This window comes from Rhipicephalus microplus, unplaced genomic scaffold (genome assembly GCF_043290135.1).
Source record: "Rhipicephalus microplus isolate Deutch F79 unplaced genomic scaffold, USDA_Rmic scaffold_16, whole genome shotgun sequence".
NCBI lineage: Eukaryota > Metazoa > Arthropoda > Arachnida > Ixodida > Ixodidae > Rhipicephalus > Rhipicephalus microplus.
In genome coordinates this window covers 9,819,362-9,846,769 of record NW_027464589.1, presented here as the reverse complement: position 1 = coordinate 9,846,769, position 27,408 = coordinate 9,819,362, and positions in this window count along the sequence as shown.

Below are 27,408 nucleotides of genomic sequence, written 5' to 3'. Positions count from 1 at the left end.
CTGGGAGTATAGGGAGCTGTTACATCTAATGACGAAGGAGATATAGAAAGAGAAGAAAACCGTTTGCTGGAAAGGAAAAAGGAAGCCAAAAAGTTGGTGGAACAAGGAAATCCGGGAGGCGATCGAGAAGCGACGCGAAGCATCACGGGAGCATAGAAAGGCAAAAAAGGAGAAGCGGCCGCAGGACGAAGTCAAAAAAATATGGGAAATATATTTGGAGAAAAAATCCCTTGTACAGAAATCGGTAGAGGCAAAAATTAAAGGTGAAAGTGAACGCTGGATGACAGAGATACACGAAAAAAAGGAGGCCGCGCCTAGGATTTTTTGGAGCCACATAAAGGCGCTAGGTAGGAAGTCTGTCACAACGCAACAACATATTCTAGATGAAGGAGGAAATCAATTGGAAGGGTACGAAGCGCTAGGTTACATCCAAAAGGTAACAGCCGATTCGTTTCAAAAGAGCGTCCAGGGGATCTCCCCGGTGAGTAAAAGTGTGGCGGAGAAAGCAACAGAGGAAGAGCTAGTACTAGATAATTTCAACTGGAAAAAGGCCGAAGGAAAAATTCCAAAGCGCACTGCCGCGGGATTAGATGGGATTCCCGTTAGCCTCATTAACGAACTAGGACATAACACTAAAGAAGCATTGTTAAAAGCAGTAGAAAAAAGCTTAAAGGACGGACAAATACCGGACAGTTGGCGACAAAGTAGAATGAACTTAATCTATAAAGGCAAGGAAGAAAAGGACAAGATTCGCTCGTATAGACCACTAACCATTACATCGGTACTATACAGGTTGGCGATGCAAGCAGTAAAAATGAAAATAGAAACATGGGCCGAACATAACGATATTTTGGGAGAACTTCAGAACGGATTTCGAGTCGACAGGCGGTTAGACGATAACCTGTTTGTTCTCACTCAGTGTATAGAAATATCTAAAATAGAGAATAGGCCCTTGTACGTGGCTTTTCTAGACATCACTGGGGCATACGACAACGTTAATCAGGAAATTTTGTGGGATATATTGAAAGGAATGGGCATGGGCGACGACTGTATACAGCTTTTGAGGGAGATATACCGAGAAAATACAGTTTGCATAGAGTGGGAAGGAATGCGTAGCAAAGAGAACGTTGAGGTTAGCAGGGGTCTGAGACAGGGATGTCCTTTGTCCCCACTGTTATTCATGCTGTACATGGTGAGTATGGAAAAAGCGCTAGAAGGTAGCAACATTGGTTTTAATCTGTCACACAAACAGGGCGGCATGATGATTGAGCAGAAGCTTCCAGGTTTATTTTATGCGGACGATATCGTCTTATTTGCGGACAGTCGAGATGATATACAGCAGCTGGCGAATATATGCGGAAGGGAAGGTGAAGCTCTTGGACTAGGATTCAGTGTAACGAAGTGTGGTTTGATGGTATTCAATGATCCCTGTGATCAGACGGTGTCCATACAAGGCCAAGAAATACCGAGGGTAAGTGAATACAAGTACCTTGGAGTATGGGTAAATGAGAGTGATAGATACATGGAGGTACAGGAAAAAGCCTCGGCAGCAAAAGGAAAGAGGAATGCGGCAATAATGAAGCACAGAGCGTTGTGGGGATACAATAGGTATGAGGTGCTTCGAGGTCTGTGGAAGGGTGTAATGGTTCCAGGGCTTACTTTTGGGAACTCAGTGGTGTGCATGAGGGCAGAGGTGCAATCGGGAATGGATGTAAATCAAAGGACTGTGGGACGCCTCGCGTTGGGTGCTCACGGGAAGACGACAAACGAGGCTGTAAAGGGCGATATGGGGTGGGCAGGTTTTGAGGCGAGGGAAGCGCAGAGCAAAATAAGGTTCGAAAAAAGGCTAAGAAATATGAAGGAGAGTAGATGGGCAGAGAAGGTGTTCCGTTATTTGTATAGGAAGAGCGTGGACACACAGTGGAGAAAAAGAACTAGAAGACTCACTGGTAAATATACGGCTGGTATTGTGAGCCATATGTCAACAAAGAGCGTTAAGGGAAAAGTCAGGGAGGCGGAGAGGATTTACTGGATGGCAGCTATGGAGAAAAAACCGGCTTTGAGTAACTACCGAAAGGGCAAAAATGAAATAAGGAGGGAGGCATTTTACGATAATTCAAGGGGAAGCGCTTTACTGTTTGAAGCGAGATCGGGTTGCCTTAGAACGCGTAGTTATAAAGCAAGATTCAGTAAAGAAGAAGAACAATGCACATGCTGCGGGAAAGATAAGGAAACGGCGGAGCATGTTCTGATTGAATGTGGAGATATCCACCCAGGTGTACGTTTGGGCACGAGCCTACAGGAAGCCTTGGGTTTTAGGGACAACAATGGAAAGCTGAACACACCCGCGATTGAAATAAGTAAGAGACGGTTAGAGTATTGGTGGCAGAAAATTAGAGAGAAAGGACAAAAATAAATATTGGAAAAATAAAATATGGACAGTGTGCCGTAAATGGCAGAGAACTTAAGCTGAAAATTTACCTTTTTTCCATTAAGATAGAATTTATCGAAGTAGAGGCATTAGGCCAACATAAAAAAAAAAGAAAAAAAGGGTTTTTTTTTTGTTTTTTTTTTTGTCGAGCCTGGTGGCATACTTGTCACCACCCCGTTATAAAGGGGACGCTCATAGCATCCATCCATCCATCCAACAGCTGAAACGAGCAGACGACATTACTGCGGCAATTTCTGGGGGTGCAACAATTACTCGAGCAAAAAAAAACGTATCATTGTTGGGCAATGCGGGGGGTGCGAGAATTATGGGAGTGCGATGATTACGCGAGTAAATACGGTATTCTGAGGACTTGCAGTACCAGCTTAGTCAATTTGTACAAATTGTTGTTGTTGTAAACAGGTCACTTTTTCATTGATGGTAGAAACACATATTAAGATATGTACTGCAACATGACACTTCCATGGGTCATGAAACAGACTGCTAACAATATGTACGACGGATAACTTTTAAAGCATCTAGAAACATTTAAAATTGTTAAGGAGAGATGTGGGTCGAAAAACAAGAGCTTTCTGAAAAATTTACAATTTTTGTTCTCACCTGTTAAGAATAGAACCTTTGCTGTACCGAAAAAAGATATATATGTCGATACTCAACCGGAAATGCTTTAAACTTGTGTCTAAACAGCACAAGTTGGTTATTACAAAGTTGTTAGTGGGCAGTCTTTGAGCATTTTACCCCTGATAATTTGCCGCCGCTCGCCATTGTCGATCACATGAGGCGAAGAGCCAAGCTTCACTCTTCAAATATGTACTGTTTTCTGCACTGCTTCAGTGCAAGAAATGAACAGAAGCATGCTTTTGCCCAGTTTTTTAATGCCGCGACTGGCTTTTATATTGTGTGTTACGGAACGGTGATTGCCACTTTGTGGGATGTAGAGCCTACTTGCGGGGTTCATGTCTCGTCAAGCAGCACAGTTGAAAGCTTTTCTCGTGTGTTTATCTCTGTTATGGATCCAGAAAGGTGTAGCTCAAGCGATAGCTGTGCTGCCAGTGGGAAAGCTGTTGTGGCAGCGCACCCTGTAGGAATGGGCTATGAGCAGTTGGTCCGATTTGCGGCAATTTTTTGCTTGAATTTTGGCCAATGCATCATGAGACTATTACAGCCACCAGCTGGAAAGCCCGTGATTGGGCAGTAGACGTCATCAGTGGCAGCCTTGCGAGGTCAAAAGGGCTCGTAGTGAGAGACGTTGGTGCACGGATGACATTGCCGTTACGTATGATGGTACGTGGCACAAACGCGGCCACAAGAGCCACAAAGGTATCGGCATTGTTGTGTCCCTCAACACTGGATTTTGTTAAGATTTCAAAGTCCTGTTGAGCTTCTGCATAGCTTGCAGTCCGCACAAGGCTCTGCAAGATAGTCTTTGGGAAGCGTTTCATGACCCTGTGTGTGAGGAGTCTGCTCGAAAAAGCTTTGATGGATAAGCTTATGGTGCTGGCGCATTTTAGTGGCAGTTGCCACTACAAGAAATGTTATTGTTTTTGTGCGGAAATTTCATTCTATTTAATTGCATTTTTAATAAATAAACAATCAGTTTTAACGGACTCGTTTTTCTCAAAATAAATGTTGCCATTTTTTGCAATGTGCCCCTCTTTTTTCGGGTACTTCTGGTGCTCTGATCTGCATAAAGTTCACCCAATCTGTTCCAAACTATGAGAAATACGGTTATCTTGTTTCAATTTCCGTATTTTTATATCGTAAAGAAGTTAGTTCTATATAAACTTTTACTAGAGTAGGATAAATAGAGACTTTCTATGTTGTAATTTTTCACGTCTAATACATATTTGGTATACACTTTCTAATTGGCTTTCAGCATTCTATACTTTATCTAAAATATTATGAACTATCAGTTAGTAGTGGAAAGAGGAGGGGGGACCCTATCGGAAAAAAATGAATGGTGGGCATGGTGGAAACCACCACCCACCATTATAGTGGATTAATGTAGTGGGTGAATGGTGGGAAACGCCCACCATGGCGCATGGTGGGTATGGTGGGCGCTGCAGTGCCGGCAACACTTGAGCGCGAAATGACGTCAGAATCACCGTGACGAGCTGCCACAAAAAATAAAAAAGAATTCTATAAAAACGGTATAAAAACACCCGTCCCGTAAAAAAAAAGACAAGGCGCCACGGAGGATCGAACGTGCAACCTGCGGATTCTCATTCGATGACGCTAACCACTGCGCCACACCAACTTTTTTTTCTTTATTTCCGGTAAACTTCACAAACGGGTTACTAAGATGTATTACAATTCACTACATACAATACAAAAAAAACTTAAAACATAACTATAACATATCGCATCCTAGAATTCCTTCATGGTCAGTAGGGCTTCTACCCTTTCTACCCACAAAGGTACACATTCGTCTGTTCTTACTACCTCAAGAAATCTTGAGATGCTTTCCTTAAAATACTCTCTTGCTGGTCTTCTGTCTGGGTCACAATGAAATCCAGCCATTCTAGAGCGCCATATACTGTGCAAGGCAGTCATCATGATAAAATCGAATGGTAATCCATCCTCGTTCTCTATTGCCAAATACCTGATACCTTGAGGGTCTAACGGAAACTCTTTTTTGATTGTCCTTTGTAATACGTCCCAAAAATAAACTCCTTCCCAACAGTGCAGGAAAACATGGTCGATAGTTTCCGGTTTCTTACAGATTAGACAGTGAGATCCCCAAGGCATATAAAACCCACGCTCCTCTAGGAAGGTTCTTACAGGAAGTGTTCCAGTGTGTAATTTGAAAAAGAACGTTTTCGCACTTGGAGCTGCTGGCATTTTTTTTACTCGTTTAAGTACGTTCTGACCCTTGCGTGCTGTATATAGCGCTCTGTACAGTGGGACGGGGAGCATCGTGTCACATAAATCTTTGTACAGTTTTTTTCTTTCCAACAGACCACAGGTAGTCAGTTGAAAAGCGAACACACAAAAACCGCACGCTGGCCACTACTTCTTTCATGTATCCTTGCACAGCCCCTGGGGTAACATGGGTGCTCACAACAAACTCGGGCAACAGTCTACTTAGTCTTGTTTGACACACTGTTAGTAGGAAAGGATCTCTTGTCTCACGGAAAAAGAAAAACCTATTTACTAACTGCTTGATAAACAGATGTCCTAGCCCAAGGCCTCCACACTTCACCCGTCTAAACAAATTCGTGCGGCTGCACCTTTCCCAGGTAGACCCCCACACAAATATTGCAAACACCCGATGTAATTTTTGCACATTGACCCGGGAACAGTACAGCACTTGCATCACATACCACAGCTTAGACACAAAAAACCAGTTGCATGAGGTAGCCCTAGCAAACATGGACAGATAAGTTGCATTCCACCTATTCGCTTTTTCTTTAATTTCTTTCGTTTGCTGTGTCCAATATTCGTCAGTACGTTTGTATGACTCGAGCGGTACTCCAAGATATTTAACTGGCGTTCTTGTCCATTTTATGGCTGCGAAAAATTCTGGTGTTGAAGGCCAATATCCATGCCAGAAGCCGAGGCATTTACCCCAGTTTATGTGGCTTCCTGTAACTTCGGCGAAATATTTAGAAACTCTGATTGATTCTTCAATACCGACATAGGTAGTGCTACAAATCGCAACATCATCAGCGTATGCGAGTAGCTTGACCTCTGAAGATTGTACTCTAAACCCAATAATAATGTCATTCTGCAATATCGCCCTACATAAAGTTTCAATATAGATGCAAAACAAAAGTGGACTAACAGGGCAACCTTGACGCACTGAGCGCTCAATTCTAATGGGGGGGCCCAATGTCTTGTTAATAATTAGTCTCGTACTACCATTCCGGTATGCCAGGGCTACTCCGTCAATAATTATCTTACCAACATTAATGTGCTCCAATACTGCAAACAAAAGAGCGTGGGCAACGCAATCAAACGCTTTCTCCAGATCTAGCTGGAGTATGGCCACACGAGCTTGACTGGTGTCAACACATTCGAGCACGGATCGCATTTTATGCACATTTGTAGCTATTGACCGCCCTTTGATTCCACACGTTTGGTGTGGACCAACGATATCTTTTCTAACTGACTGAAGTCTAGCTGCCAAAATTTTCATTAATATTTTGTAGTCTACATTTGTCAGTGCGATTGGCCTGTACGCTGTGACGTGCCTGAGCTTTTCAACCTCGTCTGTTTTCGGAATCAGAACGGTACGCGATTCACCAAAGGATGGTGGTAATTTCTTTTCCTGATATGCCACATTAAATACGCCCGCAAGTATTGAAGACAATTCACTTTTAAAACATTTGTACCACTTGGCACAAAGACCATCTGGTCCTGGAGATTTCCCGGGATTCAACTTAAGTTATGTTTGTCGTGTACACAACATAGACAAGATCTACACCTGCTACTAAAAATTGCACATTTATTAAACACAAGCAACTGCGGCCTGTAACGATTGTCACTATGTTATTGGCACTAGTGCTATTTTTTTTACAATTCACAACTTCAAGGAAAAAAAAAACCAAGTGGACTGGGGAGTAGCAACAGTTTACCGGCGGGGTCTGCCAAGTTTAATATCCGTTTCGCGCTCGTTCTAAAGGGCGACATCTGCTCACGCTTTATGACGCTTCTAGGCTCATTTCATAGATACGCCCGCCTAATTTATTTGATTGAGTATTGGGATGCTTTTCGCGCAATGTAGAGGGCGGTCGCGCCAGCGCAATGCTGTAGCTCTTTCGCTAAAGCAACAACTACATAACGGCTTGGCCAAAACGAATGCAGTGTACCGGAAACATTACGCTAACATAATGGTTCACCAAGCACACGAATTGCCACGTCTGAGTTCTCGTATAAAAGCTAGAGAAGCGCCGGCGAGTGCGACCGGCGGCTGTCGGTGAGAAGACACTTAATTACGTTCTCTGGGAGTGCTTTAATCGCGTAACATCGATGTTTGTTGCTTCTTGAGTGAACACCATACACAATGAAAAATGCTTCATTTAGGTTAATTGATGCCATATGGCTGCGCTGTATTGTCACACTTAATCGTCGTAATCGTGTATTCTGAAACCCGGAAGCACGGATAACACAATTGTACGGGCTCGGTCAGTAGGCCTAACCTTTGGTGGAAATCATGATGGTAGAACATGTAGTGTACAGATCCCAGCTTGGTACACTATATAATTTGCCCGCCATTATAAGCCCACCCATCATCTGCTTACTGCTTCCCAGCATTATCGCGATGGTGGGCAGAGCTTCTCAGCTTGGTACACCATGTGGCCCACCATAACAAGCAGCACCCATCATCTGCTTAGTGCTTCCCAGCATTATCGCAATGGTGGGAAGAGTTTCTCAGCTTGGTACACCATGTAGCCCACCATAATAAGCACCACCCACCATATGCTTAGGGCTTCCCAGCATTATCGCAATGATGGGCAGAGTGTCCCATTATTGCCCACTATCTAGCCTCTGCTTTCCACCATCATTTACACTTTACCCATCATATGTACACCATACCACCCAGTATGTCCCGGCATAACCACCATATTTTCCACTACGTCCCACCATAGCCATCATAATTTCCACCATGCCCACTATTATTACCACCATGCCCACTATTATTTCCACTACGCCCACCATGTTTTCCAGTATCCACCATGGCAATTTTTCAAATAAGGTAGGCCTAACCTTTGGTGGAAATTATGGTGGTAGAACATGTAGTGTACAGATCCCAGCTTGGTACACTATATAAATTGCCCGCCATTATAAGCCCACCCATCATCTGCTTACTGCTTACCAGCATTATCGTGACAGTGGGCAGAGCTTCTCAGCTTGGTACACCATGTGGCCCACCATAACAAGCAGCACTCATCATCTGATTAGTGCTTCCCAGCATTATCGCAATGGTGGGAAGAGTTTCTCAGCTTGGTACACCATGTAGCCCACCATAATAAGCGCCACCCACCATATGCTTAGGGCTTCCCAGCATTATCGCAATGGTGGGCAGAGTGTCCCATTATTGCCCACTATCTAGCCTCTGCTTTCCACCATCATTTCCACTTAACCCATCATCTGTACACCATACCACCCAGTATGTCCCGGCATAACCACCATATTTTCCACTACGTCCCACCATAGCCATCATAATTTCCACCATGCCCACTATTATTTCCACTACGCCCACATGTTTTCCAGTATTCACCATGGCAATTTTTCCGATAGGGGAGGCTAGATGTTTTTGCTTTGTCACAATGCAGAACTAAAAGTATGCAGCTTGCACAAAAACTAATTATATATTTAAAATCTCCATAAAAAGTTCGCAAACAAATCAAGTTTCATTGCTTTAAAACGGTTGTTTTGGTGTCATTCTTCAGTTTCTGATCATAGCTGTGCCAGTTTGCTGTCAATATTTTTTGGGGTTGCAAATTTATTTCTAGGGACGTTTGTCTTTCTGAGAATTAGACCGGCACTCTTTAACTAGTTGAGTGACCCTATGTTGCCTTTATTATCATTTGCTCTAAAAAAATCTTTCGTTCGCAGGCACTCTTGAGAAAGTCGAGCGCCGTGCCACTGGTGCACTGTACGGCCTAGCGGCAGACACAACGAAGCAATCAGGTGATTGCTTACATTCATTCTTTGCTTACATAAAATTGTAAGCTGGTGCCTGCTTGCCATGCCTGTTAAAGAAGGTGAAACAAGTTTGGAAGAGATGATGACCACTTCTCTAATTGAGCTAACTAGGAGGTTAACCTGAAGGCACCATTCAAATCTAATTGGCAAGCTGAAGTGTAAACCACAAACAATGTTTATGAATAACACAGTGCCTAAATTTGCAGGCTATTTGGAACCTGTGGTCATATGGTAGCTTCCAATTCTTAATGCCCCAAAATGTGGTAATTCTCATTGAATCCAAGGAAAAAATTGGGGTTTTCATTACTACAGTATTTTATTTTTAAGGATACGGTATAAGCTTGTTTTGCCACTTCATGCAACCTTAAAAGGTCCACCTATCTGTTTCATATCTAACTGTGGTTTAAAATAAATGTACATGCATAAACATTCTTTTTAGGCAACGAAGACTACAATGAACTGGAGGGCGGTTCATCGCCTGTGGTGGGGTTGCCCGACCCTCGTAAGTAATTCACAAAGTAATTCTCCAAGATACCTCAGTGAACAACACCTGTGTTACTACTGTGTTAAAGTACTCGAATTTTTTTTAATAAAGTGAACTAACAATTTACGTCAGAGTAAAAGCTCAATGTATGACAGCGTATAAAACGACAATACAGTTAAACCTCGTTATAACGAAGCTGAAGGGGGAGTCTTAAATACTTCGTTATAGCATTAGTTTATTATAGCCCATATTCATTTCTACCTACCATTAGCTAGCAAGAGAGAATGTGCTCGCCACTGAATATCACAGCAGCTTGTCTCGCAGAGAAAAACAGCCGTCGGAAAGCAGAAAACTAGCAAAATATTGTTACGTGAGTAACGAGACAAAGTATTGCGAATATATTCGAAAAATATATTGGCAAGAGCGGTTGCAGCACTGGCCAGTCTGGCTCCGAGCTCGAGCAGCCAGCGAGCCTCATCTTCTTCGTCGGGCGCACACGCGCATTCGCACTATGGTTTGTGGCAGCCTACAGGTAGCATAACCCCCGTCGGCAAAGGCGCCGTCTCGGCGCATCTAGATGTCAAGATCATTGGGCGAGTGGTACTGCTTCAGGCGTGCGACGTGTACGATGTCGCTGGCCCTAGGGGTGGATGAAGACGGCGAGGCAGCAGGAGTGATTTCATAAGTGACGGGAGTCACCTCACGAAGCACTCTGTAGGGCCCTGTGTACCGAGAGAGCAGCTTGTCAGACAGGCCAACGTGCCTGGTCGGAGACCACAGCAGAACCAACGAACCGGGCGAAAAGTGCACATCGCGGTGTCGTTGGTCGTACCGACGCCGTTGGTTTGCTTGGGAGGTCAGAAGGCGAGCACGAGCGGTTTCGCGTGCGTGGGCGGCCCGGCTGATGGCGTCCAGAGCATATTGTGAAGTTGGAGCTGCTGGTAACGGAATCGTCGTATCGAGGGGTAATGTGGGTTCGCGGCCGAACAGCAAGAAAAAAGGGGAGTAACCAGCCGTGTCGTGGCGCGAAGAATTGTAGGCAAATGTCACGTATGGTAAAGCGATGTCCCAGTCAGAGTGATCTGAGGAAACGTACTTTGCAAGCATGTCAGTTAGGGTTCGGTTCAGGCGTTCTGTGAGGCCATTTGTTTGCGGATGGTACGACGTAGTGAGCTTGTGGCGTGTTGCACAAGAGCGTAGAATGTCCGCTATGACTTTCGATAGAAATGTGCGGCCTCGGTCCGTGAGCAGCTGGCGTGGAGCACCATGTTGCAAGATCACGTCGTGTAGAAGAAAATCGGCGACGTCAGTGGCGCAACTTGTTGGAAGGGCGCGTGTGATTGCGTAGCGTGTGGCGTAGTCTGTGGCCACAGCTATCCACCTGTTGCCAGCAGAAGACAGAGGAAAAGGGCCGAGTAAGTCCAAGCCGACGCGAAAGAAAGGTTCGGTAGAAATATCGAGTGGTTGAAGGCGCCCAGCCGGAAGCGTCGATGGTGTTTTGCGGCGCTGACATTCCTCACACGCCGCGACGTATCTTCTGACGGACCGTGCCAGACCTGGCCAATAGAAGCGACGGCGAATCCGGTCGTATGTGCGGGACACACCCAGGTGACCGGCAGTAGGAACGTCATGAAGTTCGTGGAGTACAGCCAAGCGGAGGTGTTTGGGTATGGCAAGCAGCAGAGATGGGCCGTCTGGATGGAAGTTATGCCGGTATAATGTGCCATTCTGGAGTACGAACGAGCGATAGGATCGGTTCGATGGGGAGGAGTCGAGGCGCTCAATGATAGCTCGTAGGGCTGCATCACGGCGTTGCTCGTCGGCTATGTGGTTCAGTTGAGAAACGGAGCACACGCAGGCGTCGTTGTCAGGTATGGTGGCCGATGGGTCAACTGGATAGCGAGAAAGGCAATCGGCGTCCTGGTGCAGGCGTCCAGACTTGTATATCACAGAAAAGGTGTATTCTTGCAGTCGCAGAGCCCAGCGACCAAGTCGACCTGTAGGATCTCTTAAGGATGAAAGCCAGCAGAGCGCGTGGTGGTCGGTGACGACGGAAAAGTGAGTGCCATATAAATATGGACGGAATTTTGAGACCGCCCAGACAAGAGCAAGGCATTCTCGCTCTGTGATCGAATAGTTACGCTCTGCAGGTGTAAGGAGGCGGCTAGCATACGCGATAACGCGGTCGTGTCCCTGTTGGCATTGGGCGAGAACGGCTCCGATACCGTGACCACTGGCATCAGTTCGGACCTCAGTTCGGGCAGATGGGTCAAAGTGGGCGAGGATAGGGGGCGTCGTCAAAAGTGTTATGAGGTGAGAGAAGGCGGCAGCTTGAGTGGACCCCCACGAAAATGGAACGCCTTTCTTCAAAAGATCGGTAAGTGGTTGGGCGATTGCCGCAAAATCTTTCACGAACCGCCTAAAGTAGGAGCAAAGTCCCACAAAGCTCCGGACATCTTTGGCGGATTGGGGTACTGGGAAATTCGTGACGGCACGAATTTTCTCAGGGTCCGGTCTCACACCAGAAGCATCGACAAGGTGGCCCAGCACGGTAATCTGTCGGCGGCCGAAGTGACACTTCGAGGAGTTCAACTGGAGGCCAGCTTTGCGGAAGACGTCGAGAATGGCCGACAGACGCTCAAGGTGGGTCTCAAACGTAGGTGCAAATACGAGGACGTCGTCTAGGTAACACAGGCATGTTGACCATTTGAACCCGTGTAGCAGAGAGTCCATCATACGTTCGAACGTGGCGGGGGCATTGCATAGGCCGAAGGGCATAACCTTGAATTGGTATAGGCCATCTGGAGTGATGAAGGCGGTCTTTTCTTGGTCTTTCTCGTCTACGGCAATCTGCCAATAACCAGAACGAAGGTCGATGGATGAAAAGTAGCGTGCGCCGTGGAGACAATCGAGGGCGTCATCAATACGTGGTAAAGGATACACGTCCTTTTTGGTGATTCGATTTAGATGCCGGTAATCGATGCAAAAACGCCATGTGTTGTCCTTCTTTTTAACCAGGACGACGGGTGACGCCCATGGGCTTGATGAGGGCTCAATAATGCCTTTAGTTAACATCTTATTCACTTCAGCTTGAATAATCTGGCGCTCCGACGCGGACACGCGATACGGTCGACGGTGAATGGGAGCAGCATCACCGGTGTTGATGCGGTGCTTTACAAGAGAAGTTTGGCCGAGTGGGCGGTCGTCAAGGTCGAAGATGTCACGGTAGGAAGCTAGAAGGCGTGCGAGAGCGGCTGATTGCGCTGGGGGAAGGTCAGGGTCGATCATGGGACGTATTGACATGTCGAGGCATGTGGCATCGAGTGGGCGACAAGGAAAATTGGGGCATGCGTCGGCTGCGAAAGTGGTGACGTGATCATCGGCTAAGGACCGCAACGTGGCAATTAGGATGCCTTCAGGGAGGACTTGCTTTGTGAAGCCGAAATTTATGACGGGTAGACGGGTCCGGTTGGAGGCTACAGTTACGATGCAGTGAGGGACGGTGACGTCACGTGCCAGTAGGACATCAGGAATCGGTGTGACGATGTAATTCCCATCCAATACGGGTGAGGTCGTGGCGAATTCGGTGAATGTGAGGGCTTTAGGCGGTAAGCGGAGGAAGTCTGTGGCAGAAAGGCCGTGTTGAGGTTCAGGGTGAATATCCGGCTGGAGAGGAAGGTCTAAGCAAAGAGTACCAGCGGAACAGTCGATCAGAGCAGAATGGGTCGACAGGAAGTCCATCCCTAAGATGAGGTCATGAGGACAGTTCTGGAGCACCGTGAATAGAACAGGGATGTAACGGTCGGCGATGCGTATGCGAGCCGTACACATGCCAATGACAGGAACAGTGCCGCCATCGGCCACACGTACAGCTTCGGTAGCAGGGGGCGTGAGTACTTTTCTTAAGCGGCGACAAAGATGAACGCTGATTATGGACACATGAGCGCCAGTATCGACTAGTGCCGACAGAGAAATACCGTCCACGTGTACATCGACAAGATTTTTGTTCGTATGAAGCGTCAATGGAGGGTTTGGTTCAGACAGGGATGATGCAGCACTACCTCCAGGGGCTGCACTGTCTAGTTTTCCGTCGGGTACGATGAAAAGTTAGGCGGCGAGTGATGGCGGCGTGGCTGGGGCGACGGGGAACGACGGCGTTGAGGGGACGGAGAACGAGCAGGAAGGCGGCTGTTAGACGTGTCGAAAGCAGGGGCGGTACGGCTGGACGAATACCGGCGAAGATCTTCATATGGGCTATAAGGTGCGAAAAACTGGCTCCTATGTGGCGGCGTCCAGGAGGCACGGCAGTAGCGGGAGACATGTCCAACGCGGTGGCACCGGAAGCAGATCGGTTTGTCGTCAGGAGTTCGCCATTCCGCCGGGTTGCGAGATCGTGGAGCAACAAATGGGTCACGTCGAGGTGCATTAATGGGAATTGGTCTGGAGGAGGGGCAAGAGATGGGGCAAGCATCAGGGAACCCGCGGTTGGCGAATTCTTGTCGTACGACCGCCTGAATAACGGAGATCGCGGGGGTTGTCGGTATCGTATGTTCGAAGGAAGTGGGCTGAAGCGGCGCTGGACTTGCTGCTTCAAGTTCCCGTCGAACGATACGCGTTACACTCTGCTCAAAGGGCGGTGTGACGGTAGAATCGGAGCAGGTGGACGTAGCCGCCGTGTTTGGCAACCGAGAAAAAGGAGGGCGCACCCGACGGCTTTTTGCTGTTTCGAAACGGCGGCATTCTTGAATTACACGGTCGATGGTCGAGACGTTAGTGTACACCAGCAAATTGAAGGCGTCGTCCGCGATCCCCTTCAAAACGTGTCCAACCTTTTCAGCCTCAGACATCGCCTCGTCCACTTTTCGGCAAAGAGCGAGAACTTCTTGGATGTATGACACATACGATTCAGTTGGCGACTGGACACGGGTAGCCAGCTCCTGTCGTGCAGCTGCGTGGCGACCGGTCGGGTCCCCAAAGATGTCACGTAGCTTCTCCTTGAACGTGTCCCAGCTGGTGAGTTCGGACTCATTTGTCTCGTACCAGACACGCGGGGTTCCGTCCAAGTAGAAGAGAACATTAGCGAGCATCATGGTAGGGTCCCAACGGTGAGTTTGACTGACCCGTTCATAAAGGCGAAGCCATTTGTCGACGTCGAGGCCAGGTTGCGCAGAAAATGTCCCGGGATCACGTGGTGTTTGGACGGCGACAAAGGTTGTCGGAGAAGCCGCAGATGATGAAGCGGACGCGTTGTCACTGGAAGCCATGGCGGGAAGCTGGAGGATGCGGCCACTGCGGAGCTGCGTGGTGAGGACGGGGATCGTTCCACCTCCACCAAATATGTTACGTGAGTAACGAGACAAAGTATTGCGAATATATTCGAAAAATATATTGGCAAGAGCGGTTGCAGCACTGGCCAGTCTGGCTCCGAGCTCGAGCAGCCAGCGAGCCTCATCTTCTTCGTCGGGCGCACACGCGCATTCGCACTATGGTTTGTGGCAGCCTACAGGTAGCAATATTAAAGGGCAACGCACTTTGTTTTAGCCTAATTCAGCACACCAGCTGGCAGATCACTTTGAAGAAAAATAGTCTTTAATAGACTTTTGTCAAATCTTCCTCACGCGGATGACTTTTTCAGCAGCAGCTATTTCGAGTCTGTCCTCGCTGTCATTGTAGGCACCAAAGAAGCAGCTGCGGAAGATCTGTTGCAGCCAGCGCTCGCACGGGCGTCGGGTTCGTCAGCATTAGGCTCCGGGATGTCGACACATTCGTCACTGTTGTCGTACACCCCCGTAACCATGCGCACAATTTCCGCATCTGACAGCTCTTCGGTTGTCGCCGTGCCAGCAATGGCCCCGACGTTGGTGCAAAAAGTGTCGCAGTCAGGCACAATGGCAGCGACAAAAAGACCGTCCCACGACGTCTGGGCCTGGTTGCCCGCGACACCCTCACTGGCGACATTGCCAAAATCCATGGCCACTATTATTTTTTTTCTTGGTGCCAGACTCGATGGCTTTCATCATTGCAGACTTCTGCTCAATTGTTATATTTTTGCACTTATGTTTGCCACTGCCATTGTACATATCGTGTCTAGGGGCACAAACTGATAGAGGTGGTGTCACTATTCCACAGCGACCGACAAGGACCAAAGCTACAATTCCTGCCATCTCGGCACGGATTTGAAAGGAAGAAGGAGGTCAGGGAACACCTATACCATTTCGAGGAGGTCAGATGCGCGGGCGTGCCAACGAGTTCTACAAAAGAGGGGAGGCTGGCTGATGCGCACGCTCGCACGAGTTGCTGCGCGGGCCGGTCCATTAGTTCCTGACGAACGGTGAGGCAAGGCGACTCGCACAAAAGCGAGTGTTAGCAGGCGCGTACGGGGCAGCACAAGGGGCGAGTTTTGAATTACTGCAGCCGCGATGAGATGTAAATCGTCACATGCTGTAACATATTGAATTGACGTATACCGAAATGATCAGTAAATGCTTGTTGTGGACAAACAATGGTTCGTAATATTCACTTGTGAGGAAATTTTCGCTTCTTTAAAATGAACCTATATAATGGGCGTGTATGGGAATTTAAAGCGAAATTACAATTGCTTTGTTATTTCTATTAGTTCATTTCACACTTTGTTATAACGAGGTACTATTGTATTATCAACAGCAGTGCCCTATTTACCGACAAATTAAGGTAAATGCACAAGAATACCGCCTACAAAGCTAGATGGCATGAGCAGTCTAGTTTAACCAGGTGAAAATTGAACTATTGAACCACTTGCGCCATTCTTCATAGTAACGTCTGGCAGTTTTTTTTTTTTCCGTGAATCAAACTAAAACGAACAAGCAGCATTTTATTAAGTCTCTTGATGCACGGAAGGTTCTTTATTTAGTACAGCTAGTTTGATTATTAGTGATAATTGTAGGTTGTAACTGATGTCATCAGGATCAATGTGTTGTTTTGACGCATGTGTTCTCGTTCATTTACCTTAGTTTTTTGGTAAGTCAGGCATTGTTGTTGATAATATTGTTGTTTTATACATTATACATTGAGCTTTCACTGTCACGTAAAATGTCACTTGACTTTAACACGTGTCCCTCTAACAAGTGGCGGGAATCTTGCCGCTGTGTTGCTGTGTACACCAGTGCACATTCACTAGTCGTTAGTTTTCACATATGTTGTAGAAAAAATGCTGTTGGCACTTCCAACATAGCACCAGTGCCCCACTTTTCAGGATGCGGGTCTGGCATCACACTGTTCTGCATCCTGTGTGCAGGCTGTGAGTGGCAATATATTTATAAAGTGGGCAGTGGTAACAGTGAGATGTATGGTACAGTCGAATCTCGATAATTCGAACTCGAAGGGCCGGAAATTTTGTTCGAATTGAAAGAAGTTTGAAATAATGAAAGCTAAATAAACGGAGGGCTCTCTATGCAGTGGTGCATGTTCATTTAGCTAGCACACGAGGGGGGAGTTTAAGAAGACTTACATTTATTTACAAATCACAGCACATCTGTTATTAATTGAAGTAATCGGTAATGCGCGTCTGCACACATTTGCCTTGCAGTAAGCCAATCAATTTCGCACACAGTTTGCAAAGCATTTCTACTTCGGCTTCAGCATTCTTCTGCCAAGAGAAGTTTTGCGCAAAACTGTCCATCGCCGACACTTTTTTTAAAAGACGACTACAACAACGACCGCTACGTAGCGGAGTTTTCCGCTCTCCGCCACGCAGCTGTAGCATGGCCAGCGCGTGACGAGAAAGGAGAGAGAGAGATTGTGGTTATATCAGAAGAAAAGAAAAGAAAGGTGCCGACCCGTAACTGTCTCTCCTTACGAGGACACCTCAACAGGTCAGCAGAGGAATGGGATATGGGGAATAAAAGATATAGAGAGAAGGAATAAAAAGAATAGAAGGAAAATAGATGGATAAGAAGCCGCCAGCCAGCGAGAGGAAAAAAGAAGGAGATAGGAAAGTGGAGATCCGGTCGAAGCAGTCCAAGGGCGGGGTGCCACAATGCGAGAGCTGCACGGCATCAGGAGACCGCGGAGGGCGAACCAGTCGGCGGGAGCTACGCTGAAGTCGGAGATCGCGAGGGCACAACCGTCCAGCTTGAAATCCTCCGAGCGAATGGAGAAAGGAGGAGCGTTTCCACACTGGGAGAAGCAGATCAGTATTTGAGAGAAAACCAACACTTCACAGCAGCTTTTTTTTTTTTTGCTCTCTTTCATGTCCGTCGTTGAATGGAGAAGGGTTACATGGCAGGGAAGGGAAAAGGGCATGTGTGGAACCGGCTCGTCAGAGCCTCCCCCCTCCCCTAAGGCACAGAGCCATGCTCCTGCAAGGGGCAAGGGCTGCAGAAGATAGTGCCTTTATCCTTCCCTTTAACCACACAATAATTCATTTAGTGACGGCTTTCTTTTTTTCCCTCTCTCTTTGTGCGCATTGTGGAAGGAGGAGGCGGATAAAGGAGAAGCGTGACACAGGCGCGTCGCAGATCAGCATTTGAGAGAGGAAACATTCCACCGCAGCCTTTTTCTTTTTTCCTTTTCGTTTCCTTCGCGGGCAGCGTTGATGTGTCACAGGTGCCGCAGCGGAATTGGGCCGGGTGCTGAGAGCATTTTCGGAACGTGGTATGTTTGAATTAATCGTCGGAAGTGCTTGGGCGTTTGAATTACTGGGCGTTTTCGCCTCTGTCCTCTTGTGTCGGTCTGCTCGGCCGTTTCTTCTTCCCCATAATGCGCTATACCAGTTCAAGTACGGCGAACCAACTCGCCCAATCTTCAATACTCGTTCGCCTATTGGAATACACATAGCTTTGGAATACACATCGTGAGTTCGAATTAACCGGAAGTTGTAATTAAGCACGTTTGAAGTAATGAGATTCGACTGTATCATGCCATGAGGATTGAGTTAAAAGAACCGACAATTAGCCAGCACATGGATTTGATCTTGGTGATAATAAAAAGATCTTGAATATAGCTACAGATTCAAACATACCTTTTCCAGTTTGAGTATTGTATATACTCTCATAATGAATGCACATCTCCTGAAAAATCGAATCAAAGTTGGGAGTGAGCTTATTAAGTGAGGTAAATTTAATGAATACTTTTGAGTGTTGAGCAAAAAATGTGGTTATGCAAAAAAAACGTCATGTAGCTTCACCTGTTACAATTCACATAAGCAAACACTGTTTGGAAACAGTAGGAATTAGATTCTCTGTTACACTTCACATCCTCAGTGGTTGATGGCGCTGTCTTCTGCAAGCTATCCTCGCACCACCCGTGCACCCCATGAAAGTGTTTCGCCACTTTCTATTCTCACTATGGTTTAACGTATGACGTCAGTCTTGAAAGACGTTTTTGTTATTTGTCTGAATTGAATGAAACTTATTACACTTATTCAGTTTCTTCTGCAGATTCCAAATGTCTAAGTAGATTTTCGATAGCTGCGTTAGAACAAAAGATGTTAAAGTATTGTAATACACAATTAGAATATTTCTTATGGAGCTTTTGGCAATTTCATGGTGTCAAATATAAGAACAAAGTATATATCTAGATTACCAAAGAGCTGGCGTAGCCTATGATGCTAATTTAATAGTTTGGAACAAATTTCGAATGTAAAATAAATGAATGGATACTTACATGAGTGAAAAATTTCTGCCACATATTGTTTACTATCGTCATGTGTTACAATTTGGTGAAAAAGGTATAGAAAAAAATGAATAGCATAATCGGCCACATCTATTCAATAAAACGCATTGGTATCAAACTTGTTATTGTGAGTGAATGAAACATGTCAAAATGCCCCGTAAGGCTACGTATTACGTCTAAAAACATGAAACCGACAAACATGCATTAGAAGTTTTCGTTTCCCATAAATTGATGTGGTGATGCGACATAACTTTGTAAATGGCATCCAGGGTGTTGCTTTGGCCCTCAGGGACAAGATAATGTCGTATATGTTACAACAGATAATTAAAAAAGACAGGAGACAGGCCGTGAACAAATAGAAAACAAAAATTAAATGGCATGTGGCAGCGAGCGAAGGCGTAAAGGGGGGGGGGGAGAGCACGTGGGACTGCAGCGGATGAACGTAGGGTGTGTGTTTATTATTTGGGAGAAAAAAAATCCAAATTTCGGCGACTGAAATGGGGGTGAGTTAGTGAGTGCGTTCATGACGAAAGTAAATTTGGTTATTATTTTTTCAAATCTCTTTTGAAAGCCACGAAAGATATGTATGTGGTGCAGCCCAGCAGAAGGTTTGTGAATACGGATTATGAATTCGTCGTTGTACGAAGGCCTAATTTTTTCATGCGCACCATAAATAGTGCTCAAAATTTGAGTGCATATGTTGTTTTCATCCTCGCTGTATTCCGTGCTGCTCATGATGTAAATAAGTAGCACGCTGAGAAGTGGTGCTGCTTTTGGGCCACAGTTGAAAATGGCAGGGTGCATGAATGCGGAATACTGCCGCTTACACTCAAATCACTCTTGTGGTCACCTCCCACTGTTTGAAGCATGTGTTGTGTGTACACAGCTGTATCTTTCACGGCTAGAAAATTTTTATTTTAGATGTTTCACGCCGTTTTCCAGGTAACTATTCCACGATTACACACACTGATCAGCAAGCTTTCAATTGTGCTGAAGGGCACAGGTGCCATAAAAATTCATAGTCGATTCTTTCAAGAAACCACATGTAAAGGCTGAAGCTTCATGTGTACACACACGCACAGCATATTGTTTTTTGTACTTTATGAAAGCTGCCAAGTTCTCATGTGCCTCCAAGCATAACCTGCCTTATTTATTCACCACCGCAAAAGTTTTGTGAGTTTCAAATAAAAGTACTTTGCGCATGTCCACTTATGGGTAATTTTTTTGTGTAGGTGTTATTTGAGCAGCCTACAGTGTTTACTTTTTAAGCCTGTATGTATATGTTGCATTATAACAATGCAGAGTGTGTGTGGCTGTACAATATAGATGAAGTGTAAAAATTAAGTGTGTCAATTGTAGTGTTCTTGCAACCAATCTTACCCCCGTATTCTAGAACGTCCCTCCACTCAACGCTTCACCTTCACTTGAGTTTTGTTGTCTTGTTAACCTGCCATTAACACTGGATTGATGCTACTTTGCTCTAGCTGTACAGTGCTCTCCCAGGCACAAAGAGGCACCGCAGGGGGAAGGCTCGGAGCCAACCATGCGTGAGTTTCCTTTCATTGTTACACTATGCACCTGTTAAATGATGGACTTTGATGTATGCTATATGTATTGTGCAAGTTTTTAGGGACATACAACTTCCAACACTTTTATGTTCTGATGAAAATCGCGCAAGAATGAGAGAAGCTTGTGCAAAATTCATGCAAGAGTGTAAGAAGTTTGTGCAGAAGTCTGTGAAATGAAGTTTTGAAAATTTGTGGCAATGTGTCATTGTACAGTGGTCAACAGTCTTGTTTAGCATGCTTGACTGCAGGGCTCCCAGCTGCACAGGCGCATCTACGAAGTGCCTGATGCATGACGGGCCAAATGTTAGCGTGCACAGTCTCTATTAGCGCACCTGCTGGGAATTTTCTCTCTTTGTTTATCGTCCGGGCTTTAACACTGTTATAGCATTCAAAAGTGCTATAGATGATGCACCACCACAGAAAAAAAAATTATTGACCATCTCCCCAAAGAGAATAATGATGGGATGGGAAGCAGCAGTGGTGTACCCGACGTTGACTTGGCTGAAACAGGCGTCAAGGTGGGAACTGAAAGAATAGGTTGAAGTGAAACTCTGTGTAACCTTTACTCGAGTAAACGTTTCTTTGAAATGCAAAGACATGGGAGGCGGGTTGGCTTTCGTGTGAGTTTCATCACAGATAAATGAGCCGAAAAAGTAATTCCACTCGACGGGCAGTTTGAGCATTGCCGGTGGTGGAGAGGGTGAAGCGATAGAAAAGTCTGTTGCGAGCGGGTGGACAAGCAACACCACCCGGGTTTATTGGGTGCTGCGGTTGAGGGAGAGAGTGATGTCAATGTGCAGCTCTGGCTTGACCTACTTGGCATCGTTCCAACAACTGGAGCTGGGCAACGCAGTGCGGCGCTTTAGCATGGAGACATGGATGGACAAGTTACACAGGCTGGTCAATGAGCTGCTTTGCATCTAAAGAGAAGATTTGGAGTCATTAGGCTTAGTGCCCTATGCAAAAAATGCTGCAAAGGTTATCTTCAGTCTGTAGTGTTTGCAGGTTTGCATAGGATGCGGGCCAAGGCGATTTCTTGTGTTTTAATTTCCTTTTTTTTTTGCGGTTTCGCTACACCGTCGGCAGCACCTCTGATAGCCTAAACAGTTGTAGCCATGACAAAAACAAAGAGAGAATCTATGTGGCGTTCTTTATATATTGGCCATGCAGCTCCTAGTGCAATGCTCTGGTATTTTAGAGAAGTATGTTAATGTATGTTCCTATTCTTGAAATGCCGCCCTTAGGTATTTCAGTGGAATAACGGCTGGGAAAATTCATTTTGAGCCATTTATTATTTGCATGGTGATATCTTTGCAGGCAAGTTGAAACTAAAGTATTTTTATTGGTGGTGACATGTTAAACTTAACTGTACCAAATCATCACCAGTTGTATACTGCTGCTGTGCATAAAAACTTATTATTCCTGCTGTATTTGCAAGACAGCCAGCAAAGTTGGTATTACACTTGAGAGCGATGTACCGAGGAATGCACCGGGGAGCAATTCTTCTTTATTAGTTAAGGCATCTCTTATCAGCAGGGTACTACGTATGCATTTTCTTATCAACGTGTATTTTACTGTAGGCACACTGGTGCCTCTTATCCCCGTTTGTCTGTTACATCAGTGTCTCTTGTTAAGGGGATAACTGTGCTACCTTTTTTTTAATGTAATAAGTTCTTTTTCCAGATTATTGTTGTTTTCAGGTGGAGCCTCGCATTTCAATCAAATACTGAAGATTCTATTTTTCCTTCTAGATGCTATGAAGTCACTCCTTGTGTTACAATAAAGTGAACACTGTTATGAGAAAAGCTACGTTATGGAGTTAACTCACTCCATATTGACTGAACACACAGTCGGTGAAAACAACACTTTATTCCAGCTGCATTAGGAATAATATTCATCCGCATACTTCTGTTTCTTTTGTTTGTTTGCTGGCTGGAGGTTTGGAGTTTAGGGTGGCCAGAAGGCACTGTGTAGTCGTTCTTGGTCTTCCCAATTTTATCAACATCAATTTATAGGCGTATGGGGAAGCCAGCATGCTGAAACAGGGGTGCAAGCATGCGAGATGTTCACCATTGCATGCAGTCAGTTGCTATGAGCAACCTACTGCATGCACTTAACTGTGAGGGGTGAACTAACGCTGCACTATGTGTGCCTCCTGGAAAGCTGGAATGGTAAAGTGCCACAATCATATTGTCACGGGGGCGAGAGAATGAATGCAATAAATATATTTACAAAATATACTGGGAGAGTCAGAGGCAGCTGCAGCCAAGATGGAAGAACAGCAGCAGCAACAACACGAGCATGGTCGCTTTCATCGTCTTCGTCGTCTATGATGCTCTTTCGTTGCCGATGTCGCGCCTAAAGAAGAGTTGGATTATATGCGGATATGTACGGTTTGAGGCGGGTCACGTGGACGACGATGACTGACTGTCCCAACGGAGCAATCTCGTATGTGACATCGGTAAGCCGGCGTAAAACCTTGTAAGGCCCCGAGTAGCGAGACAGGAGCTTCGAAGAGAGGCCAACGGGGCGGCATGGTGTCCAGAGGAGGATCAATGAACCTGGAGAGTAGGGAACTACTCTGTGATGGCTATCGTAGCGGGCCTTCTGAGAGAGCTGCGAACCAAGAAGACGTTCCCGTGCGATTTGGCGGGCCACTTGAGCCCGAGCAGTGGCATCCTGGGCGTACTCGGTAACCGTTTGCGTAGTTGATGGGAGAAGAGTCTCGAAGGGTAACGCTGGATGGCGGCCGAACAATAAATAGAAGGGGGAGAAGCCAGCGGTGTCGTGGCGTGACGAATTGTACGCGAATGTCACATTAGGCAAAGTACTATCCCAATCAAGGTGATCTTTGGAAACGTACATAGAGAGCATTGTTGTCAATGTTCGATTTAGGCGCTCGGTAAGACCATTTGTTTGTGGGTGATAGGTCGTAGTGAGCTTGTGACGCGTCGAACACGAGCGAAGGATGTCACTTACTACTTTTCAAAGAAATGAGCGACCACGTTCAGTCAGCAGCTGTCGAGGAGTGCCATGGTAAAGAATTACGTCATGAAGCAAGAAGTCCGCGACGTCAGTGGCACAGCTTGTCGGTAGCGCTCGTGTGATAGCGTATCTCGCGGTGTAATCAGTGGCTACGGCTATCCACTTGTTTCCAGTGAGAGAAGTAGGAAATGGTCCAACGAGATCAAGACCGACGCGGTAGAAGGGAACGGTGGGTATGTCTTTTGGTTGGAGCGGACCAGCTGGTGGCAAGGTGGAATGTTTGGAGCGCTGGCAGGACTCACATGCAGCAACGTATCGGCGCACAGAACGGTAAAGGCCTGGCCAGAAGAATCTACGCCGCACGCGATCGTACGTGCGCGTGACCCCGAGATGTCCCGCGGTTGGGAAGTCGTGAAGCTGTTCAAGTACAGCGGAACGGAGTGTCGCAGGAACTACGAGTAGTAGCTCTAGTCCCTCGGCGCTGGCGTTGCGTTGGTAAAGAATGCCATTGCGTAGAACGAACAAGTGTAGCGACAGGTCTACGTGGGGCAAACGTAGACTCTGCATGATAGACCGCAAGTGGGCATCGCTGAGCGGTTCCTTGCGTATATCGGTGAAAGCCGACATGGCGAAGACACAAGGGTCAGAATCATGTGCTGAAAGGTCAGGTGGGTCCACGGGGTGACGGGATAGACAGTCGGCATTCTGGTGCATTAGGCCAGATTTGTATGCCACGTCGAAGCTGTATTCTTGTTGTTTCAAGGCCCAACGGCCAAGTCGTCCAGTTGGATCTTTAAGAGACGACAGCCAGCACAGGGCATGGTGATCTGTAATTACCGAAAAGGTGCGGCCAAACAAGTATGGTCGAAATTTTTCGGCTGCCCAGACTAGTGCGAGGCACTCACGCTCTGTTATGGAAAACTTGCTCTCCGAAGGAGAAAGGAGGCGACTGGCACAAGCAATGACGCGATCCTGTCCTCGTTGCCGCTGGGCGAGAACAGCACCAATTCCATGTCCGCTGGCATTGGTACAAACTTCAGTATGGGCTGATGGGTCGAAATGGGCCAAGATGGGTGGGCAAGTAAGTAATGTTGTAAGGGTGCTGAAGGCAGTTGCTTGGTCAGTACCCCGATAAAAAGGCATGTCCTTCTTCAGTAGCTCCGGAAGTGGTCGTGCAATATCAGCAAAATTCTTCCCGAAACGTCGAAAGTAAGAACAAAGGCCGATAAAACTCAGTACATCTTTTGCGGAACGTGGTATGGGAAAATCTTTGACAACTCGAATTTCGTCAGGATCAGGTTGCACGCCTCGAGCAGTGACAAGGTGGCCCAGCACAGTGATTTCTCGGCGGCCAAAGCGACATTTGTAAGAGTTGAGCTGAAGTTCTGCTTTCCGGAAAACCTCAAGAACAGCCGTTAAGCGGCTAAGGTGGCTTTCGAATGTAGGTGAAAATACGATGACGTCATCGAGATAGCACAGGCACGTGGTCCATTTGTATCCACGCAGGAGAGAGTCCATCATCCTTTCAAATGTAGCTGGCGCATCACACAATCCAAATGGCATAACCTTGAACTGGAAAAGTTTATCCGGTGTGATGAATGCGGTTTTCTCACGGTCTCGATGATCGACTGAAATCTGCCAGTATCCTGATCGCAAGTCGATTGATGAAAAGTAGGCAGACCCATGTTGGCAGTCTAGAGCATCGTCAATCCGCGGCAGTGGATACACGTCCTTACGTGTTACTTTGTTTAAGTGACGGTAGTCTACGCAGAAGCGCCAGCTGCCATCCTTCTTCTTGACTAGCACGACTGGCGATGCCCATGGACTGCAGAAAGTTTCGATGACATCTTTTGTGAGCATTTCTTCAACTTTGTGCTGGATAACTTGTTTCTCAGCATTAGACACGCGATAAGGACGTCGTCGGATGGGGTCTGGCGTCTTCAGTGTTAATCCTATGAGTTACAAAGGATGTCTGACCCAAAGGGCGGTCATCAAAATCAAAGATGTCGCAGTAGGATTTAAGCAGGTGCTGGATGTCAGCTCGGAAGAAGGTCCGGAGCAATCATCTTGTCGATGGTGGCATCCACTGCACTCTTCGAGGATGAGAACGGAACAGAGGACGAAGAAGAATCGGTAACGAACGTCGAAATAGCAGCATCTATAGAAGAAACATTTGCCAAAGTCATACCATCTGGGATAACTTGAGCGCACCAGCTGAAGTTTAGGATCGGAAGAGATGCTGTATTTCCCGTGACTGTCAAAAGTGTGTGAGGCACGGCAACATTTTTGGCCAGCAGAACGTCAGCATTAGGTGTCACCATGTAGTCGCCATCGGGAACAGGAGGAACAGATCTCGGGTTCACGTAAGTAACGGCTTGAGGTACTAGGCGAACGTGATCTGCAGAACACAGACGTGGTTGAGCTGGTGTTGGGTCGTCATGGTAACACGGTAAATCAAGTTGAAGAAGCATGCCAGTTCCACAATCAATCAGGGCAGAGTGGGCGGATAGAAGGTCCATGCAGAGCATAAGTTCATGGGAACATTTCTCGAGCACAGCAAACAGCACTGTCGTGGAGCGATCAGCCACACTTATACGCGCGGAGCACATTCCAAGCACGGGAAACATGCCGCCGTCGGCGACCTGGATGAGTTGCACTGTGGGTGGCGTTAAAACTTTCCTAAGGCGGCAACGAAGTTCTGAATTCATCACTGATATGTGAGCCCCTGTGCCCACAAGTGCAACACCGGGTGTGTCATCTACTTCAACGTCAATAAGGTTGCGTCGAGTCGGCAGCATGGTCAGAGGATTTGGCGGGAAAGTGGTCGATGCAGCATCACCTCCGGGAGCTGCATCATCTAGTTTTCCCCCGGCAGGTGGTCAGTCGGCGACGTTGGTTGGCGAAATTGGGGCGAGCGAGACGACGGGCGACGGGAGAGCGGTGAACGGGACTGGTGAGCATGCGGAGATGGAGAAGGAACGTCTTCACTGGTGGCCTTAGGTGACTGCCGGTAAGTTTGAAAGCGTCCATGATCCCTCTCTGGCCGATGGGTGTACCCATAGGATGCCTGATGCCAATACCACCGAGTGTTACAATGGCGGGCCACGTGTCCGATACGGTGGCAGTTGAAACAAATCGGGCAATCGTCAGTGGTCCTCCACTCGGCTGGATTGCGAGGGCGCACCGGAAGGTTTTGACTTTGGGCATACAAAACAGGGGGTCGACGACGGTTCATCGGCTGAGAGGGAGCTGTAGTGCACTAGGAGGCCAGTCCAGCATTGGAAAGCTCTTGTCGCACAATGACATGTACCAGTGGCACCATCTGAGGGCTAGATTCACAGGTATGGGAGCACGTGGACGCAGGAGACAGAGCTTCAAGTTCACGTCTGATGATCTTGGTCACGTGCTCTGCAGTTAACGGCGTCTGTAGTGCAGGCCTGTCTTCGCACGACCAGGTTGCTGCCGTGTTTGGTAGTCGAGTGAAATTATAGGCGATACGTCGACTTTTTGCGGCCTCAAAACGCTGGCACTCCTTGATGATGGCATCGACCGTGTTGTAGTCCTTGCATATGAGAAGGTTGAATGCATCATCTGCAATGCCTTTCATTATGTGAGCTACT